The sequence below is a fragment of the Gasterosteus aculeatus genome, chromosome 9 (assembly GCF_964276395.1).
Source record: "Gasterosteus aculeatus chromosome 9, fGasAcu3.hap1.1, whole genome shotgun sequence".
In the NCBI taxonomy this organism is placed as follows: domain Eukaryota; kingdom Metazoa; phylum Chordata; class Actinopteri; order Perciformes; family Gasterosteidae; genus Gasterosteus; species Gasterosteus aculeatus.
Window position 1 is genome coordinate 22,089,234 of NC_135696.1, and position 22,212 is coordinate 22,111,445.

At 48.5% G+C, this 22,212-nt stretch overlaps 1 protein-coding gene across 1 annotated transcript in view; it reads left to right on the forward strand.

Annotated features, from left to right (window-relative positions):
- LOC120824581 (protein phosphatase 1 regulatory subunit 29) overlaps positions 1-22,212 on the forward strand; it is a 50,866-nt gene that overhangs the window by 10,373 nt on the left and 18,281 nt on the right. Inside the window, exon 2 of the mRNA XM_078079874.1 lies at positions 9,456-9,498. The gene's annotated coding sequence lies outside the window, so the exon portion shown is untranslated. The remainder of the gene's footprint in view (positions 1-9,455; positions 9,499-22,212) is intronic.

Genomic DNA, 22,212 nt, shown 5'->3' on the forward strand with positions numbered 1-22,212 from the left:
CTCTCACCTCTCAGCATTCACCTCTCTCGTTCGTCTCCACCCAAGCACGGGGCGGTGTTTGGGTGGAGGGTCCCGAGGTCAGCAGCCACAGTTGAAACCCTACTAAGTAGTTTGTTGGCTTTGTTCGTTGTGTTTCAATTTACAATATTGCTCACGTCTCCAAACTGTGAAATCCTGAAGAAAAGTATGTGAGACTTAATCTACTGAGCTGTTCGGTACCGACCGGGTCGGCTTCCCTCCCCGTTTCTACTTCCATTAGTTATGACAACTGTCTCCCTTTTCCGTCCCCTCCGTCTTTTATTTGCTCCTCTCGCTATAATTCCCTCTCCTCAGCATCATTCCTTAATTCCTCTCCTCTTCTCCCATCTGTCTCCCTCTGGTCGTCCATCACTCTGCTATCTATTCATCCCCCTCACACCTCGTCTGCACATCGCCTCGCTGTGTACCACTCATGTTCACACCGCGTGCTCCCGCGTTGGGGTGCGGTGGGTAAAAGACGTGGTGACGTTGGTTCAGACCGTCGTGTGTCGTTGAGCACCAGGACTCAACAGGTGGAGGTCCGGTCCGTGTGGGCAACCAGCTTCTTGCTTTTGAAGCCAAATACGCGTCGGCGGAATCGTTCGGCAGGAGGAATTGTGCGACAGGTCACTTTGTGCGCGTCCCGTCACGGCGTGATTGATGCGGCTCTTAAAAGAGGAAGCGTCTGTCTTCCTTTGTCCCTCAACGGGAATCACCTTTCACGTCTGCTGCGTGTTTTAAAAAGAGCCATGTCAGCGTTTTATGCCCCCCCCCCCCCCCCCCTTCAGGAGACGTTCTTCCTCTTTTATGGGCGGGATGAACACACTGTGGAAACGCTGAATCAGACTTGAATTAAGTTGACAAATGTGAAGAAATAAGTCCAATCCAGTTTAAAAGCTTGTTCCTTTGTCGCTTTGGTTCCGTCAGGTGATCCTCTAGTGAGAAGCTCCGATTAAAAGTAAGAGTTCAAGGTAATACAGCATTTAAATGAAAGAAGCCCAAATGACCATTTGAACGTATTCCGTGCGGATGTTGCAGTGTGACGGATGTTGGAAGCGTGTGCAGATGGCCGTGGCTACGGGCGTCGTAAAGACTCCAATTATGTGGAAGTGAATATCACCAGCGTCAATGTCAAGCGTCCTCGTGGCCCTCGGGGACTTTGTGGCGAAGACGTGACGGCAGCTGGAGGTTGACGTTGTCCTCCCGAAGGAGACGTCCTGCGGCCCGATAATGAACATCAGCTGATTTGTTCGGGTCAAAAATGATGCAAACGCAGGACGGCAATTCCAGTTGTGGATGTTAGAATAACAAGTCCCCCTCATACGGACTCGGGCCTTTCCCCCAGGAGACCCCTGTTTGTGTCCTTGTTGTGTTTCACGTGCAGCAGCATCCACATGGGAGGAATCCGGGTTTGGCTGAAGCACTTCACTGAAGTCTTAAGATCATCACACGTCTGCCTCGTTATCCGCTCACATCACTGTGGTTTCTTTCTTTAGGATCAGATGTGTACACGCCTCACGTTGCCGGATAGCCTTTAATTAGGATTTTAGCCCCGAGTTGTCCGGGTGGAGGAGAACTGCAGTAAACCAGCGTATTACGTATTAGCCTTGTTAAAGATAGAGCAGAAGTCTCTTCTCTCCTTCCTCTGATCTACTGGGTGGTGCTGGCCGTGGTGCTGGACGGATGGCACCTCTCCATGTGCCTGAGACGCTCCGTAATCACCCCAACCGGCCGCGCTCGTAATCTACTGCAATGTTGCGGCTCGGAGCGCTTCATCGCTCTGCTGCAGAAACTAATGTGACCCGCACACGGAAGCTTCTCCATCCCAGTCACGGGGGGCATCAGTGGAATTCAACCCTGGTCACCGTGGATACGGGAGAAGCACAAAGCACATCAAAGCTCGCCATGCTGCCTCCGGACGTCACGACCACGATCACCTCTCACCGTCTGCCGAGGCCAGCAGGACTACGCCTTCACCTCCAACCACATCTTCACACCCGCTCTGTGAAACATCTGGACCTGCGTAGAGTGTGTGTGTGTGTGTGTGTGCGCTTCTGCCCGTTGTGCTGACCGAGGATCAGCTGGGTGGCATCTATCGGCCTGTCTGGTGGATGACAAGAGGAAGAGTCAGAGGGAGAAAGAGATGAAGACGTAGCTACTTCTCCTCCTGAGGAAGATGGAGGTGCTTTCTGAGCCGTTCGTGGGCAGAAGCAACGTCTGGCGCTCTGTGATTGGAGGGTGACGATCACTCAACATCGCAGAGATGGAATCATACTTATTTAAATTAAATGAATGAAGTCCATTTCAAGTCATTCATCACCTTCATCACTGTCATCTCCTTCTTCACCTCCATCTCTTTCATCTTCTTCACCTTCATCACCCTCTTCCGTCCGCGTGGAACCGAAGCGCCGCAGAGGGCCCGTTGGATGTTGAGGACTCCATCCTCTTCCTCTCTAATTGGGGTGTAATTATGAAATGCAGTGGCTCTAATTGAAAGTGCCACCTCATTTCCGTCCAGCGTCACTAAGCGTGCAGCGCTTTGACGGGCCCGACCTTTAGGCGGCCGGCTACGGGCAACAACAAACACACCCGGGCGGCAGCATCGCACATCTGGACTGCCACAAGATGATTTATGGCCCGGAGGCGGCCTGCTGTAAAATGACGAAGCACATTTCAGGGAAGCAAACAGCAGGTTTGTTTGCGTGTGGACGGGAGCGCAGAGCAATGAGTCAGAGCTGATGAAAAGGTGCAATAATGGAGTCTCTTCCTCACCGAAGGGGAGACTGAGACAAAGATTGGAAAGACGACAGCTCGTCAAAAAATGAAAGAAAAGACAGTACATTATGCGTAATCTGTTTACTGCTCTGTTTGAGCTGCGCTCGCTCTGTGATGCCACTGAGCCGCTGAAAGGGTCACTTATGACATTAAATCTTCATGTGTCAACATGTCTGAGGTAGATGTTTCTACAGCGAATCAAATAGATATCAGAGAAATAATTGTGACATATTTAACGTCCTTATGCAAGTTCCGAGTAGATTTTTTTCTTTGATATCTAAGCACATACGTCATTAAAATACAATGATTTATTTCCAACAAATGGAAATACTGAGCGTAATGTACAAAAAAGAATACACGGCTTTTTTGTTGTCATTGTTGTTATACAATGAAATTTACAACGAAAGATGAGAACATTTGACGGTTCACACAGTTGTCAATTATTCTTAGGGTAGAAAAATAAATGATATCATATACATTTTATGTATTATAAAATGAATTAGAAACAGCTTTTAAACATTGCTTTAGAGTAGATCCGTGATCTGAATGCTGGAAGAAGAGAAAAATATTGTTTCATCAGTGAAGCCAATGCTTCTTGAGTTAAAGCTGCATTCTGTGTAGTGACCAGCAGGGGGCGACTCCTCTGCTCCCATAGACGTCTATGAGGAAATGACTCTACTTCTCTGTAGTGACCAGCAGGGGGCGACTCCTCTGCTCCCATAGACGTCTATGAGGATATGACTCTACTTCTCTGTAGTGACCAGCAGGGGGCGACTCCTCTGCTCCCATAGACGTCTATGAGGAAATGACTCTACTTCTCTGTAGTGACCAGCAGGGGGCGACTCCTCTGCTCCCATAGACATCTATGTCTATGAGGAAATGATGCAGATGATGCAAATTATGGAACAGGACACAAATCCCTTAAATAAAGTGAATGTGTAAGGTTGAAGGTAAAGATTGTTTTTAAATCTCCCTCACAACCAAACCGAGTTGGCCTTAAGTGTTTTTTTCATCTCATTTCACTATATTGTGACGTTTCACTTCTATATACCTATAGAACCAACACAGCACTTCCTGTGAGCTGCATTTACTCAGAGAAGGTGGCGAGCTGAAGCAGCAGAAGAACTGCTGCCCAGAGGGAAATACACCGCTGGCTTCCCCTCCAGACCGCGGCAGTGATTAATGTGTGTGTGTGTGTGTGTGACTGCAGTCCTCACAGTGGAGGATGAGCTAGTGTGTGTGTGTGTGTGTGTGTGTGTGTGTGTGTGTGCTTATCATTGGGGGCGTGACAGCTGGTGACTCACATGTGAGGTGGCTACTTGAGAATGAAAAACCAAACCTGTCATTCCACCTCAAAGCTTGTCGTTCTCCCCCACCTCTGAATCACTCTGCCTCCATTTGTGTGGCCCAGTGACCCAGTGATGAATTGGGTTGTTTTCCCGCGGCCTCCCTTGAAGCCTGCTCTCATCGATTCTCATTTGCCCTTAAATGAAGTTGAATTACAGTGATTACCTCCATTCTTCACACACTCACCGACTCTGTTACCTGCTTCAGCTCTACTCCTCTCGCTCCGCAGGAGGTGAGGGGGGTCGGACAAGTTGTTGGTGAGCTACTTCTATAAGATGTGAGGCCCCCAGATGGAAAGGGAGCTTAAGAAGCTGTGTGTCCACATGGAAACTCCGTTGTGCTCACAGCTGTTGCTATGCTACCGCTACCAGCTCCTGCTCAGAACACGTAACAACCCCCCCATACACGCTTTAACGTGGTATTTACCGATGTAGTCATTGTTTCTATTCCCCAATCCTCGGAAATCTCACACTGTGAACAACTAACCGAGTGAGGAGAGCTGCTAACGTTAGTGGTGCTGCTAACGTTAGCGAGTTTGGATTAGCGATTTTGGAGAAGAATATTGGAGGAAGTGAAGGGACCCACATATGTGGGTGTGTTGATGGCTCAGTGAAGGATGAAATAAACCCACAGCTCAGTGGGGGGCTCGCGAGTTTATCAGTTTGACACAGTCGGAGTCATCTTGGTGTGTCCATGTGATGTTTTGCCGCGGCGGGGGGGCTTCCAGCTGTCCCAGAACCCGCTTGTTTACGGCAAAGTCAGTCGGCCTTTCCTTTATCAAACGCTCGGCAAACTCTGAAGGATTCTTTTGAAGCTTTCGAAAGCTTTTTGAGGGTTACATTGCGAAAAAATTTTACTTACACACATGCTGCTTTTCAATGGTTCAAGTTTTCCTCATTACTCTTACTTACAGATACGTTACATGAGAACCGTCTTTGGGTGTCAGATACTGATCTGATTTTTTCCTGTTCAACCCATCCACCTTGTAGTGTTTTATTTTGTAGTTTTATACTTCCTGATAAATGTCTCAGAAAACATATGACTGATTTTGTGGGATAACTAGGTGCTAATGAACACATTCATTTCAACCCGAGGGCCCGAGAGCAACCTTCTTGGAGATGATGAGGGTCAAAGTGAGATATGTGTGTATATGTATGAGACAACCGGTAGGCATTAGTTGGGCCGAGTGAAGCCGCTGTGGTGTCTTAAAGTGTCTTAAAGCTGCATTACCGCAAGTGACCACCAAGGGGCGACTCTTCAGGAGGCAGAACCTCTACCTCGTAGCCAATTTAAAATCTGAACTGAAAAGTTCTTCAGCAAATCGTGAATCCCAGACTTGTTGCTTTCTCCAGATATTTGCATTGGTGCCTCTGTGTCAGAATCTTCTTCAGGAATCAGAAATCAGGAACATTTATTACCAACATATGTAAGACATATAAGGAATTTGACTTGGCGGTTGGTGCATAGAATCAGACAGTAGCCTCCTGCCAAATGGAAGGGAGGTGCAGCTGTTGGTGTACAGGGAGAAGAGCAGAGGGGAAAGAACGCAGCCTTGGGGGGAACCGGTGCTGATGGTCCGAGAGGCTGAGACATGTTTCCCCAGCTTCACATGCTGCTTCCTGTCAGACAGATGGTCAGTGATCCACTTGCAGGTGGAGTCGGGCGGTGCAGCTGGGAGAGTTTGTCCTGCACCGGAGACGGGATGATGGTGTTGAAGGCAAAGCTGAAGTCCACAAACAGGATCCTGGCGTAGGTTCCTGGGGAGTCCAGATGCTGGAGGATGTAGTGGAGGGCCATGTTGACAGCGTCGTCCACAGACCTGTTGGCTCTGTAGGCGAACTGCAGGGGGTCCAGGAGGGGGTCGGTGAGGGACTTCAGGTGGGACAGGACTAGCCGTTCAAAAGACTTCATGACTACAGAGGTCAGGGCGATGGGCCTGTAGTCATTGAGTCCTGTGATCCTGGGCTTCTTGGGGACAGGGATGATGGTGGAGGCCTTGAAGCAGGCTGGTACGTGGCATGTCTCCAGGGAGGTGTTGAAGATGTCAGTGAACACCGGAGACAGCTGGTCAGCACAATGCTTCAGGGAGTGAGGGGAGACGGTGTCCGGGCCGGCTGCCTTTTGGGGTTTTTAAAGAGCCGGTTAACGTCTCTCTCCAGAATAGACAGGGTCGTTGCTGGTGGGGGAGGGGAAGGTGATACAGAGGCGTGAGCGGTGGGGGTCTGGGGCAGGTTGGTGAAGCTGTGGGGGATGGAGTCAGGACCATCTCCGATCTCCAATTTTGTTTTGCGATTTTGCGTCCTACCAACAGACCAGCCTTTTACCTTGACAGCAGCTCTGCTCTGACTTTAATAATCCCAAATGCTTTTCTCTTTTTCAGGTTGCTCTTTGAATTGTTAAACTTTTGACATTTGATTTGCTAATCAATCATAACACATTTGGGAGCTCATTTCAGTTACAAAGGTGATTAACCACATGTTTGATGAATCAATTAACAGCTTTAATCGGCTTGTAATTGTCACATTTTACACCGTGCTGGAGATCAATAATGGACTAAAGTGGTCCTGTTAAATTAGCTGAAAACCCAACTTGGTTTCAAAACAGGTTGGCGATTAACATAATTAGAGTCTACTAGAGTATTGACATCAACGAAGATACAATCTGTTTCATGCATATACAATTGTTGAAGCTCTGTCTGCATTAAGGGACAAACATGCACGTTGATAAGGCAATAAAACGCAAAATCCCTTCAAGATTCAGGCGCTGGATGACTTTTAAAAAACTAAGTTAAGTATTGAAACAACCCTGCAATGAATTAGATGTGTGTTGCTTTTCTCTGGGAGACCAAATAAAGAAAAACATTAGTTTTTGCCTACGAGTCTGCTTGGAAGTAGAAGAGACCCCCGTGGTTCGGTTGTTTGGTCCTCACCAGGGTTTGATTGACACCTTCCACACCATCCTTAGTGGAACCATCGGTCTACACGTCAGCGCTCTCTTTTCCTTTATTTCTCCTGTTCTTGATATTTCTTGTCATTTACGTACCTCAGCTTCCAGTAGTTTGTCTGCTCTGAGACGAGGTCCTTGTATATTCTGGCTACACTCATCCTCTTATAAGAGCACACGAATGAAGCCTCACTAACTCGTCCTTCCCAAAGACTTTGAAAAGAAAGAAATGAAAACTTTAAAGCATGTCAGCTTAACTGCAGTGCATCCCTCTTTGGAGCTGTCATTTTTCCTCGTCTTTTATAGGCGGTGGGATGCTGTTGAAAGGACTCAGGGGGCAGCAGTACCTGGAGTGTGAGTGTGTGAGGGAGCAGTAGGGCGTGAAGTGGACTGTGGTTAACAGTCTATGATCTAAAGCTGCGCCTTACTGGGATGAGTTACTCCCCCTCCGCCCCCGTCTCACTGCCGCACTCGCGTCTTTCTGCTCCTGCTGGAGAAATCGTCCTTCATTCGGCCGTAGGCGCCTTCCAAAAAGCGGCGGCTGCAGCGCGAGAGTCGGGTGTGTCCCCGCAAGAAACAGTTGTTCGTTCTTTGGTTTTGAAACACAGTGAAACTACTTCTCCTCGGTTTACTTGAAGTGTTGTTCCTCACAAAACTCACATAAATGCTCCCGAGGCCACAGGAGAGCGTTTCATGCAGGAGATGGAAACATGTAGGTTTGGATTTACTGGCACTGAAGTCTGAGTCACAGCCAGCAATTAGATGTCTCTACTTTGATACGTACACAGAATAAATGCCAAAACAAATGTTACATATTTTACAACATCAAGCTGAAGCGTTTTGTTTTCCTGCACGCCAAGTCGACACAGCTCAACGCAACAGTGCTGCAAGGAGGTGTTTCAAGCACTTTGAAGATGTCCTCAAAATGTCCTTGCTTTCACAAAAACGGCGTCCTTTCTCGGATAAGCGAAGAAACACACACACACACACACACACACACACACACACACACACACACACACACACACACACTCTCACTAACAACTAAAATCTTGATGAGTCTCACTCAAGCGACTTTATCAAGGTCAAAATGAAATGGCAGTTATTTCAATAGATCATCTGCCAATGTGAGCAGTACTTCAGCAGCTAGAACAGTAATAGGTCCGTGTGTAGGAGTGTGTGTCTGTGTGTGTGTGTGTGTGTGTTCCTCCCCATTCGTCTTGTGTTTTGCTCAAGTGGCCCAGTGAAGACAAATGAACTGAGCCTTTTCTCCCACTCTGTCCCACTGACCGTGGTGTGGTTGATTGACGGCTCGTCCCCCCACACCCCTCCCCCTCCCATTGGCGTCTGTTATGCCTTTAATGACTGATGAATTTACAGTAGATAAAATCACAGGAAGAAAGGATTCTGCTGGTAATCCTCACAGCTGGATGCAGATGGGTGAAGCTTTTATCTCCTTTGTCAACAAACCTCAATCACACGCACACTGACTCACGTTTGCGTTTCACGTCGCACAAATGTGTTTCTACGGGTTCTTTAAGTGAACAGCAGGAGGCGGCTTTCATGGCATTTGTGTTTGTGTTCCAAACGTGTAATTAAACCCAAACAAGTAGTTTTCTCACACGGCAAAAAGGTGATTTTGTTGCATTTCTCTTTTTCTGTGTGGATCGGAGCACTTTGGTTCTCTTGGGATGTTGAAGGAGACAGAGCTGCTCTCAGGCAAAAGAAGTACAGCCTTCAGTTTTCGTTTAAAGTGTTCAGACCAAACCTGAGAGCAGCTAACTTGTACTTGTACTTGTAGTCGAACTGGACCAAAGCGGTTGTCCTAGCAACAGTATAGCAAGAAGAAGACATATAAAAACAATGTTACCTCAGTATTATAGACGCAAACTACAGCTCTCCGTGGTTTGTCCTGTTTGTGGACTGACATAGACCACCACACCACCGGTCTTTGGTCCCCACATGTGGGTTCCCGGTTCACCAGTGTTGGACCAGCTGTGGAATCGGCGGCCTGGACACCGACGCCTTCCACTCACACGTCTGACACATTTCATCCTCCCTTCATCCCAAAAAACAAACAGAACAACTGATGTCCCACAGAGACGTGGTCTTTATGCCGCGAGGTCGAGGTGTCTCAGTGTTTGTTCCTCCATGTGGAGCCTTCCCGTCTCCATCGGATCCTACTTTGTGCTCTTTGATGAAGACAAATGCACCAATCAGGGAAACTCCTCTAGTTATCCTCCACTCACCGTTTGGTGTCAGGCAGGGAACCCCCCCGTCCCCCCCCCCCCCCGCCCCCGACCACCACACACACCTTTTCTGTGAGATGACGACAATGACGGTTCATTCAGCTGCCTTTCTGTTTATTGCAGACTTCCATCGACCGGCAGACGATCTGAGGACATTAAACTCCAGGTAATTATTCCCATTGTTGTGTGTTGTATGGAGCCACAGTCCGCAGCATGAATAGGACACACACCTGCAATACGCACGCACACACACACACACACACACACCTGTCAGGACTGCAGCTTGTCCACCAAGCGGCCCTCTTCAAGTACTGACGCTCAGTCAGAAAGGCACCTTTAAGCCTCCGTCGGCGACGTCCAACTCGGTGGAACTGCATCCAGTTGAAGGCTGAAGGCTCAGAACCATTGAAGCAGCAACACGAGCGAGTCCTTGTAGGCCGGAGAGGCTGCGTAACGGGGTCAAATATGATGATTGTTCTACTGGATGGAACACTGCTGCTCTTTGCTGAAGTCCTCCAGGGAGCTTGTACGATATTTAGACAAGTCGAGTATGCAACGGTTTCCTAGACATCATTATCACGTTAACGCTTAGCACCTTCATTTTCTTCTTCATTTCATTGTCTTCATTGATTTAAAGCAATGTCAAAGCCATTTAATTTGACTTTGTGTCTGCTCTGAATTAACAAAGTACAGCTGAGGCCAGTGAGCATTTGCAGATATGACGTTTAACAGGGTGAATTTTTGACTTTTTGATAGAGAGATGAAAAGAATTCAAATTGATGCTGCGAGGAACATGAACGTCTGTACCAATCTGCACGGCCGTCCATCCAGTAACGGTTGAGACGTTTGACTCAGAACTGAGTGTGTCATGCGCCGGGCTGCCGGGGGGGGGGAAAGTCCAGAGAGCGCCCGAGTGAGTGAGCGCCATCCGATGGAGCCTCAGAGGTCGCTCAGGTATTTCACGCCGGTTAGAAGCAGAATGACCAACGCAGCGTCGAAAAATGAAAAATGGAAGTGATGGTATTTGATTGACAGGTGATCTATTGCCCCTTGGTGAAATGTGACCACAATCAAAGGAAGCAGAACTCTCCCAGATTGTCACTCTAAATGTCAGAAGTGGGAATAGAAATGAGGCGTAATGGCGGCTGTCAATAATAGACATGTGGCCGTTCAGGGTGAGCCTCTTCGTACGTTGATCTCTATCATTTTCTTTCCCCTTGAAGCGGTGACAGCATTTGTCACCCGGACTGACAGGCCTCCTGTTGCGTCCGCCTCCCACGGGGGACAGATGTGGCGGTGTGTCCGTCAGAGAGACAAAGAGACCTTGTGCCGCTTCTTCTTAGTGTCCACGTTAAGTAGCGGAGGGAAAGCAGAATGCTAACGGGAACCGAGACGAAAACTCGACGGTCAGCGTTATTTCCACACGCGCACACACACGCGTGGTGGCTGTTGTGTCTCGAGTGGGTCGGTGCTCATTAGGCCCGGTTGCAGATTGCTTTCTATTCTTAGCCGTTAGCAGGCGGCCGTTTGAAGTGGCGCAGGCCTCCGGTGCGCCGCCTGCTAGCGAGCTGCGTCCGCTGTCGATGGCTCCGCGGGTGGACGCGGATGTCGGCGTGTTGTGGGTTAGTGAGATCCGGGTCAGTTATTTATTTATTTACATCCCGCATGTCGTGTGGTACGAGGTAAGCAATGCACTTTGTTCTGTCTCCATCGCTTTGTTGCTGCTGTTTGAGCGTCCAAAAGTCCTAATCAATTAGATTCAGTTGTGCAGCACACAATGTATTACTGCCCATCCGCTTTGCTCAGGTACGAGTGCAACGGGCATTGGAGTTGTGTGTGTGTGAATGTCTCAGTTAAAACTAATACGTCCGAAACGATGACAATTATCACAAGAAACGCTGTTAAAAAAGGCTTTCTTTCCTCGGGCCTCTGTAGACCCCGATGGTCTCACCCCTCGGAAGCTTCTGGGTTCCTGACAGTGGAGGCCGGGGCTCAACTATATCTATAACCCACTTTCGCATCACAAACATGTAAAAAACCTTGTTTGTTTTTCCTATGGAGGAAGGTGTTGTCGAGGCAACAAGTCGTTCGTACTAACTTCACACCATTGATGCACAATAAGAGAATCACACAATTAAATGGACCTTTCAGAGGACAACCTGTTGGTTGGTGATTATTGATCTGAATCGGGAATCGTGCACAGTTCGGGGTTCCTGGTTATCGGCCTCCCCTGATAATGTCGTTTCACACGTGAAGCTATAATTGATAAGGAAAGTGAAAATTCTGTGCCAAGTCCATGTCAACTTCTACAGAGGAGAGTTCAGCCTGTGAATATCAGACGTGACGGCTCAGAACCTGGTGTCCGTCCACCAGGCGTCCCCCCGCGTTCAGCCCACAGGGTTTTTGCTGTGTCACATGAGGGGCATCTTTCATTCCTTTGGGCCTCGCGTATCGTGGAGTGAACATATCCTTGAGCCTTTGATTGGATACGATGTTCGCCAACAGAAGAGAATCTTCTAGAGCATCTGATGGTCGGCCGACTGGTTCCAATGACGTTTCGCTTCAACTGACTGAGGAGCAGCTGCATGGAAGCCCTCTCACTTGAGAGCACTTAGTTCTTGGACCCGTCACGAGGGCCCTTTGTATTGGTAGGAGCATTGTTAGAGCTCTGGGGGAGAAAAGGAAAAGCTTTAGTTTTTGCTTCACTAAGAAACGTCGACGTCCTAATTTCCTTTTCATACTTTTCCTTTTCACCTCCTACACTTTCCTCTCTCAACTCTTTACTCCTCCATCAAAACTTTCCCTCTTATGACTGAAATACCTATAATATAAAAATAGACGTCATGTTCGACTACTCCAGTTCATCACTTACATTAAAATGATTTCTTGTCAATGTGAAGACAAATCTACAGATATGAGTAGATAATATGTAATATTGGAGGTTTTATTTACACTGGTCGTAAGAAGAAGTAAGAATAGTCCAGAGTCGGCCAGTAGAACACTGTTTTAGCCCTGGGGGGCAGGTCGGGGGTCCAATTTCCTCTCTCCCCTTTGAGCGAGTTGCCATCAGTATAAATCAAACACGAGGCAAACGCTAAATCTGATACAAAGCTGGAAACCAGATAAGAGTGTAGAATTTACAAGGTGTTAAAGCCCCCACCCTCCAACCCCCTCCACCCCCCTCCACCCTCCTCTTCAACCACTGCACCTCCTTCTCTCCAAGTCGTGTTAATCCCTGCTCTCCCTGTGGGGAAGATAAGCCATGGAAGGGGGGGGTATAGGAAGGATAAGGCTATCCACTGGGATCATTCGCCACACATGGAGACGGTGGAGGTTCAATGACTGAAGTCTGTGGAAGTTTACTTGACTCAACTTTCAGAGTTCTGTCCTGTGACGTCGTCTCCAGTGAGACGGACGGATCTCATGGGACCATCTAAAGGTAGCACAGCCTGTGCAGACCTTTCACAGACTGACAGAATGGTTTTCAGCAGAACGATAGAGGTTGTAATTTAAAAGGGTTAAAAAAGGAGAATTTGTTCGCCGCCTGCAGACACACTCTGCCCCACTTCGCACCGCTGCTCCCCAAACACCCGCCGCGAAGGCCACATGGCAGAGGTGGCAAAAGCAGAGCTTTTGACAAGGAGGGAGGCGAGATTCATTCTGTGCGAGAAAAGGGAAAAGAACACGCCGCCACGGGAGCGACGCGCCGAGGACATTCGGAATCAAGCAGAAGGATTTGAGTCGTGAATGAGTCCAGAGGGACAGACAATGGTCCTCCTCCTGCGAGGCGGGAGAGACGGATGAGTGGGAAAGAGACAGACGTGGAGTCCGAGATGGACCGAAATAAAGGGAAAAGAAAAGAAGCAAAGAAGGAAACATTAAGGCCAAGAGGGAGGAGGAGGCGGCATCGGCCAGAAATGTCAGCAGCCATTGTTTAAAATACCAAGAGGGAGGAAAGAGGATGTGAGGAGGCAGGAAATGGAGTTGAAAGGAATTTAATAGAGAAAAGGGATTTACTGACAATAGTGAGATGGAGAGGAAGAAGAGAAAGAGCAAAGTGGGACAATGAAGAGGGAAGAAAGACAAGTGATGGGTAGGAGACAAAAGGTTAGCGAGCGACTGAGAAGCCCATTAAGATGCCAGCGGGGAGGAAGCACCTCGCTTAAACCGGCAAGAACCCCAAAGGACCCAATGTCCTCTCCGGGTCGAGACGGAGCGCGAGGAGGGGGAGGAAGACCGGAAGGGGGGAGGAAGGTTGCAAGACATGGAAGCTGCAGGGAAGAACACAAATAATAAAAACCATGAGAAAATGCGTCAGGCCGTCAAATCAAGTCCACTGATTAATGGAACATCAGTCAATTTCAGTTAAATGAATGAAAACTTCTCAGGAGATTTAAAACTTCGGATTTCCAAAAAAGGCTCTAAAAGATTAATTCAATTAAACTACAAAATCTCTCCGTAAATCGATACGTTTTGCACAAAGGTTCCAGGTGATGCTTTCATTTGATTTCCTCCCACTTTGTCTCTCGTCCCGTCCTCCTGTTTTACTTCCCGTCTCTCGCCTCCCACCTCGTCAGGAGCAGCTCCACACGCTTTTACACGCAGGTCCGCTGTGCTGCGCGTTCCCCAGAGGGTAGACCTTCCTTTCAGGAGAACAACACCTGGCACACGGACGCTTTTCACACGTCTGCCACTGTGAGAATCTGCCAACATCTGTGAACCCGCGTGGGTCTTTTCCTAAAAATGTCCTCTGCTCAGGGAACGAATGGAGATGCAGATGTTCCCTTCATGGCTCCTCGTGCTGTGCCTGCTCAGTCACGGGGTCACATCTCAGACCTTTGTTTAAATTATGAGCAAATTCATTCACTTTGTCCTCATCAGACGGAGGTCCGGGCCGGAAAAGGAAATAATGAAAAAGAATTGAACGTGAAAGGCAGTTTCTGTCTAAAGCTTTGTTCTGGTCCACAGCGACGGGATGTTGAGCAGAGACAAACTTCATCTGAGATGTCTGTCTGGTGAAGTGCTTCATATCCGAAGCTCTGTGCTTCGATGCAATGGAGCGACTCGGAGCTTCTAACCGTAGGAAGGCTTCGGCTCCTCGGGGGCTGGAACCCCCCTCCTCCCCCGTCAGGGGGAGACAGCCAGGGAGGTTGACATGGCGGTCAGAGAAGAAGTGGAAGTTAGTGCACAGTAACGTGCACGTTGAGGCCTGAGTGCTTTGGTGACATTATGAGAAGAACGAGAAGATTCTCCATCATTCTCCGGCTCAACGAAAGACCTTCAAAGTGCAACGTCTGAGCCCAACGTTTAAACACCAGCATTGGTTTTCATTTTAAATGAGTTAAATGTGAAGTACTCTAAACTATTTTACATTTCACATCTTTTTCTTGATGCTCTGTGTGAGATTATAGATTACAGTCGATAGTCGTGTGTGTGGATGAGCTTGAATGAGCTCTTTGTGTTTCATTTCTATTATTAGAACATCTGCAGATGCATTATTGTCTGTCAGCATCTGTGTTAAACGCAGGAGGTGAGAACGCTGCCGTTTCACAGCGATTAGAGCTTCTTTGGGAACACGCGTACCTGTAAACATGTAGCGCTGGTCGATAACGCGGGGGCGGGTCCGGGGGGAGGGGGGGTGGGGTTTGTGGGGGCGTTTGTGAGCCTGCGGGGCGACTGAACGCTTGAACGCGTCGACGACTGGACCGTGATAGGAAGGGCGACAGAGACCAACGGAGATTTAATGGGCCTCTTGCCACAGACGGACGGATGTGCGGGGATGAAAGACGGATGGAGGGACGGGTGGGGACGGATGGAGGGGCGGCTGGGTGGAGGAGGACACGTATGGCGCCGTTTCTGAGCTTGCACACAAACTGCGGGGGAGAGTTTGGGTGAAATCCAGCGAGGACTCCGTGTGAATAAGAGACAAGCGCTCAGTGAGGAGAGCGAGGAATTGACGGGTGAAAAGGACGAGCGGGGGGTCAGAGGTCAGGAGGCCGAGCGGAGGGAGATGCTCCATGAAGGGACCCTTCAGGCCCGTAACCGCCGAGGTTTGGTTCAATCCTCAAGGTGATTTTGCAGCAAGGTTCGTAAAAAAAAGACAAAAGCATTAAAAAAAATCAAGCGTCCGGCCTCTTAGGTAACGTCAGGAAGGGGTTAAAATGAGTAACGTCAAAGGTTTGCTACCCTCGAATGAAGCGCCCCATCAGCACTAACTCCAACACACCGTCTGAAGTTATTTACATGCAATGACACCGCGTGTCATTTTAAACCACGTCGCTGATGCTAATGCGTCCGCGCTGCAACACGCAGCACAGTTAGCTACAGAATATTGGAATGTTGGAAGCAAATTATCTATTCAAATGAATTAAACTCTATAAGTATTGGCCCGTGTACGCTTACTGTTAACTTCTATTCAAAGTGTGATTTCCTTTTTGTTCTCAAACGTTGCGGCTGAATGCACGATGGCTGCGCTTCGCTCGTTCACATTTCCTTCAACGCTTCAAACACACAGCGTCAGATGGTCGGACGTCACAACAACTGTATCATCAGGTGCATGTTGGGTTCAGCCATCGTATCCTGTTACTCTGCAGGGCCTTTACGGGTGCAACCTGCAGCATTCCTGCTGTCCGCCTGGATGAGTGTCGGTATTTGAGAGGGAATCAGCCGGCCATCGTGCTGCAGGACCTTCTAAGTAGAGAGGAGAGGAGAAGCGGCACAAAGCTTCGGCCTCTTCTGATTGCGGCTTCATGCTTCCCCTCACGCGTCCCACATCGTGGACGGATGCCCCCCTGGCTTTGCGTCGCCACAGAACTCGTACACGTCGAAGCTAATCGGGGTCCCTGGTGTGGATCACGGAGAAAGGATCCCTTCTCTCATCCGCGGCTGGAGGGAATGAAGCTTCAGGGGAAAACACAGGCGTGTCCGAGCCGAGTTACTCGCTGACCTCATTATGCGGCTCGCAGTGTGAAGCAAATGCCGTTGATTAAAACGCGCGCTTGGAACCAACGATTTCTCATTTGTCACCCTCTCTTCCATTTTCACGTCTTTGTCTCACTTTCTCCCCAAGGAGACGCCGTGTCCATCGCGTCAATAAGACGTACTGTCAAAGCAGAGCTGCAGGCGAGAAATGACGGCCGAGTCGGTTTCGTGCAATTTCCAAGAGAAGGTCATCGTGTCAAACGGCTCGACCTCCTGCATCAGCTCTTTGTGTCTTCTTTTTCTGAGTGGGCGAACTTCTCTTTCTTCTTCTTCAACGTCCTCTATGGTTCATCTTTCACCCGCCAACCAATAAAAGCTCATTTCTCGCTATTCTCTCCATAGAATATTACTCCCATGTCATCATCTCTCAGTGAGACTAATCTCCTCTTGTGCTTCTGTTTATTCCTCCCGCGTCGTCCCTTATGGACCTTCTCTGTGTGCAGCGGGACGGTGGAGGTCCACAACTGCCACCAAGTGTGTAAATGAGCCGATGGTAGTTACATTTCTTCACAGTTCTGTTGGTCCTGTACTGAATAGGAGACGTTGCATGAAAACCTTCCAAAGTGACGAAAGGTTCCAGCGCTGTTTGTCACCTTCTCACGTCTCCCCTTCTGTCCTCCTGCGTCCTGAGTTTGCTGCCTGCTTATTGCTCGGAGAACATTCGACGCGGCGGCATTAATATTCAACGCCTCCTCCATCCTCGGAGCGCTTGGATTATTGATGGTGCGCTTATTGGGTTTTCTCTTTCTAGTGTGACAGCGTCATAACAGCCTCACCTGAGCTCTCTGATAAGACGGCGGTTCTGATTCCGTCTGGTGTTGAAGGTTTTCAGCAGTGAAGCTCACGGCCTCGATCACACAGCCCGGGTTTCCAGTCCAAACCGGGAAGCAAAAAGTGTGAAAAGAAATGACGCTGCTCTCCCCTTCCTGCATGCGTGGTCCCTCAAACCCGACCACGTGACCGGGGGGGGGACGTCACTTAAGTCGACCTCGCAGGGATCGTCCAACTCCGTCTGTGCAGCCGACACTTGTTGACGACGGATTCTTTCTTCGGTTTGTGTTTCAGATACTTCAGGGGTCGTCTCTGCAGAATCCTTCACCCCCGAACTGCAGCTGATTTGATTTCCAGCCCTGCGTTCGGTCGTGTAATCGATCCCCCCGAGGAGACGCTTTTGCTGCAGTATTTAGCTCACAAGATAAATTATGAATCCGCTTAGTGAAATGCCCTTTGCACACTGTAATGGTGGGTTATGAATATAAGAATTACCCTAATTTACTGTCGGCATGAATGAGTTTGGAGTGTTACCCGCCCGTGGCCCCGGGCGCTGTCTTTACCTGAGCCCTTTGCTCCGCAGCTTTGAAGATTTCATGCCAGCTGAGTTAGATTTGGAACCTGTGACTTTCCATCTATGATTCACTGGCATATAGCTGTGTGTGTGTGTGTGTGTGTGTGTGTGTGTGTGTGTGTGTGTGTCTCTGCGTTGATGCAAACGCAAACAAGATCATCTGTCATGCAGCTTAAGCGTTGTGGCGTGCACACACACACACACACAAGCAGTGAACCATCGCCATGGCGATGATGGCGCTCGTTTGAGACTCAGCCAGCGAGGGATTCAGATCGCTGCCAACAGAGTGATGTAAATAAAGACCAATATGGACTCTAATGGTCCGTCCTGGGGTTTCGCTCTTTTGCATCGTCCCCGTTTTCAAAGTTAAGAGGAAATGATCCTATTTGAAGGCGGTTAAATGAGACCCTCCCACAGATCAACTCATACGTGTGTGACTAGGATTCCTTCACGTGGTCTGCCAGTGGCAGCAAGACAAGCAGGAAACAACTCGCTTTGTCAATATTATCAAGGCTTCTCTCCTCAAACAGCTTATCAAAGTAAATCTGTGGTTCTCAGGAGGTTAGAAACTGAGAGGCCTCGACCTCCGACACTTATGGCGCGACCATGATAACCATGATAACCATGATTCGGCGAGCGTTTCCACCGCCAACAGTACCCTTACTTGATAGGCGTGGTGTATTCCAGAAAGTAGTGATCCTGTTCCTGCTTCTCGATATGTGGCTGTTTGTCACAAGGAGACGACACTCTTTGTTTGAGCAAAGGCTACATGCTGCAGGCGTGTTACGTGTGTTGTCTACGCGCAAATGTGTCGCAGCCCTCAGCACTCATACCCCCAGTAATCAGATGTGTGGAGAAAAACTCCCCCCGGTGCTCTGACATTTCAATGGCTGCTGCATGCAGAGAAGCCCCCCGGGAGCGATGCATGGAGCAGCTCTTCAGCCGCACTACAGACTCACACACAGACGCACGCACACTTTGACCCACGAGACGCGTGTTCACTAATGTGCGTGTAAGTCCTGCACACGCAAATACAATTACACACGCCGAGCGCTTTTATACGAGTGAACCTGTTCATTTTAAAGTAGAAAACAGAAAACAAACTGGGGGGGGGGGGGGGGGGTGGGGGGGGGAGTGGAGAGGAGAGAGAAGATGACGGGTTGCGAGTTCGAAGTCGAGGAAGTTCCAGAGAAGGCGTGAGAGACGAGGGGAAGGAAAGGGAGAGTAATGCTGAGGACCACTTCACAGCTTCTCGCCTCCACTTGTCGCCACCTCGACCCCCCCCCTGACCTTTCCCTTTTAAAAACAGCTCCCGGTTGTTAAACCTGACAGCGCTCACACCACAGCAGCTCGACAAAGCTGGAGAGGGCAGAATTTCCTTGCATTCAAGGTCCACCCCCCCGCTCCCCAAGCCCCCCCCCCGACGGAAAACAGAGCAGTCCATCAGAAGCTCAGAGCCATCAAGTTGATCTCCAATTCCCCAACCAACCCTGAAGGTCTGGAGGTCGGTGTAGAATATGCGTGTTCCACCCTGCAGACAGCAGCATGAGACCATCTGTCCACCCAGGACCCCCCAACTGTTTTAGGTCTAGTGGTTCTTGATGGACAATAAATAAATGCCAAACTTTCTTAAAGTGGAAGGAGTGTGTAGGCCTGTAACGTCTCCTCTGAGCTTCTCACCAGGGATTCAATCAGTCACATACGAGCTGAGAGGTTCCTGCAGACCAACGTGACGAAGAGCATTTATTTATCTAACAGCATTCATCTTTCAGGATTCAGGATTCATCTTTGTAAGAAGGAACCTTCTGCGTCCCTCCATTCGTCCATGCTGCTGGGCGCCTCATGATGGGACCACCAGCATTATTTTAAAAAGACGGATGGGGGCCGAAACCCAAAGCTTTGCTGTGACATCTTACTGCCGTCAAGATGCAATTAAGAGTCCATCTAAAAAGCGACTCCCCATGAGCACTGTGAGTGATGCAGACATGGGGTCAAAGGTGATCTGTAACAGCATCCCGGAGGACAGAGTTCCTGTCCCCAGAAGACGCTCCTTCAAAATGCCCGTCAGGGGGTAGATTGATCGAGTGTGACCGCGGCAGCAGCTGTTTGTTCATAAGCGGCTGGAGCAGCAGAGCGGCGCTCCGAACACATCTGTGCAGTGACATCTGGGTTGCCAGGCCTTAATTAAAACAACCCCGACTCATCCAACCCCCCGTCTTGCTCAGTGGCCCTGAGCGTCAAGCTTTCGGTGCCCCCCCCCCCATAGCTTACGCTTCCGAGTCTGGATGAAGTTTCAGTTTGTGGTTTGTTGAGGGTTCGGAAAGCCCTCGAAGGAGGCCTCGCTCGCTCAAACTTAAAAATCCAAAAGTATTTAATAACCACACAAAGTGAAATACAAAACGAACCCTAAAATATTTTGCGAAATAGAGAATCCTCTGAGCAAGTCTATAGTTACTCATCAAAGTGGCAACAGTCCTTCCCCGCTTTGGTCCTTTGAAAACTCTTGAGGTGTGTCTGGCTTCTTCTTCAGAGTGTCCCCTCCTGGACTGTCCCCTTCACATGGAGGTGTGAAGCTGCAGCTGTAACCTGAACCTCTTTGTCCTATTTGTCCCTCACATTCCAACATTCAATGTAGATACATTTGGCTTTATGCCTCAATGAGTGAATATAACAAAGCATACACAGTTTGTCTTCATCTTATAACTAGTACACCTTCATTACAACCCATCATTAATGATCACCGTTCATCACACTTCATCATGAGATCTAATACAGTTCACGTGGTCCAATTCTCAAGACATTGGCCTCAGTTGCTCATCTACTACCTGACAGGAGAAAAAACTCCCAAAAAACCCTCTTTGGGGATAAAATTGGGAGAAATCCATAAAGGACGGCAACTAGCATCCGTCCCCAGGTTTTAACATCACATTGGGACAGAATATTAATGTGTACGGTGTTCATATGATTTACATGACTATGAATTGTGTTTGACTCATATTGTATTCACTTCATCTAACATGTTAATGTAATAACTAATGTCTAATAACACACAAACTACATTTCTAACACTAAACATTATTACACGTATTATAATTTCCACCACTAGGGGTGCACTTCTACTTCTTGCTTAACTCCCTAACAGCTTGATACCTGCGTAGTGTCTTTTTTAAAGGACTTTTTACTTTCACAACAAAACGACTTAGTTAGTTTTGGGCAACGCAGGAACTATGGTATGAAAAACCCGGTTAAAATGGAGAACGTTTTTATTGTGATTGTGAGTGAGCATCCAGGATTCTGTCCGTCACCCCGTCCTCCTCCCGCTGAGTCCATTGGTCGATGGACGAAACCGCATGAACTCTGTGAGTTTCCTTCATTGCCGTCGGAGGAGAGCTGCGTCCAGCAGATGAGGCTGACCTCAAATTAAACTCCGATGATGCCTAAATGTTTTCTGTCTGCGCAGACGAATTGACACGTGTCGCTGTTAACCGATACTGTACATGCGTGATGAAATGTACATACCACTTTCCCCACTCGGAGCATTCTCTATGAGAAACACTGCAGAAGTCCTCGTGAGCCGATCGCCTGAATCCATTCATGTGAGTGAGCGAGTGAGTGCACGTGAGTAAGTGCACGTGAGTCAGTGCACGTGAGTCAGTGCACGACACCCAGACACAACGTGCAGAGCGTTTTCACTGAAGGATTTCAACAAAGGGAGAAAACAGACAACATTGTAAAAGCTTCCACACGCAAGCGAAGGTTTTGTTTCAAATGGAGAGAAAAAGCAGGAAAAGAGGTTCAGTGAAGTAAAAGGAGTTAAAAAGAGGACATTTAGAAAGGAGGACAGAACAGAGACCGTGTCCCAGATGTCGGGCTCCAGCAAAAGGCTTTTAATGGAGAAGAGGAGGTGATGGATCACAGGGTCAAGGTGTGAGGAGAGGGGAAGGTGCCAGAGGAAGGAAGAAAGGAAGCGAGTGAGGATATGGTACCACCTAAAAGGAGGTAAAAAAAAAGGAGGCTTGAAGCAAATCAAAGAAAGAGTAGAGAAGAAAAGGAACGAAGTCATGAGTTGTGTGCAGTATAAACTGACAGGGGGGTAATTATAGAAGCTATAAAGCAATGAGAGAGGGGAAGAAGCTAACGGGAGGAGAAAGTCTTGAGGGTAACATGAGAGATGCTGTGGAGAACAAAGGAAAAAGGAAAAGGAGGAGCAGAGACTCTTTAGGCAAAGATGAACAACGGCGTTCATGGAGAGAAAAGGCTCCTAAAATGAACCAAAACCAGCAGAATCTCAATCACTTTTCAGTTTAAAACCAGTCTCAGCTTTTTTTAAGTGCCACAGGCCTTGACCCCTCCCCAAAGGGACCACCGGACCCCCCGATGAGATATGGCACTTGGTTTGGTTGAATAATCATGTGAATTCTCTTATTTTGAAGGTTCTCCTTGATGTTGTGTTTCAGTCTCATGTCTCATCCTAACTAGTGGATGGAATCTGCTTCATTAAAAAGTTTGATTGGCTTCTCTTTCCTCTTCCATTTGCTGTTTTCACCACTTCTT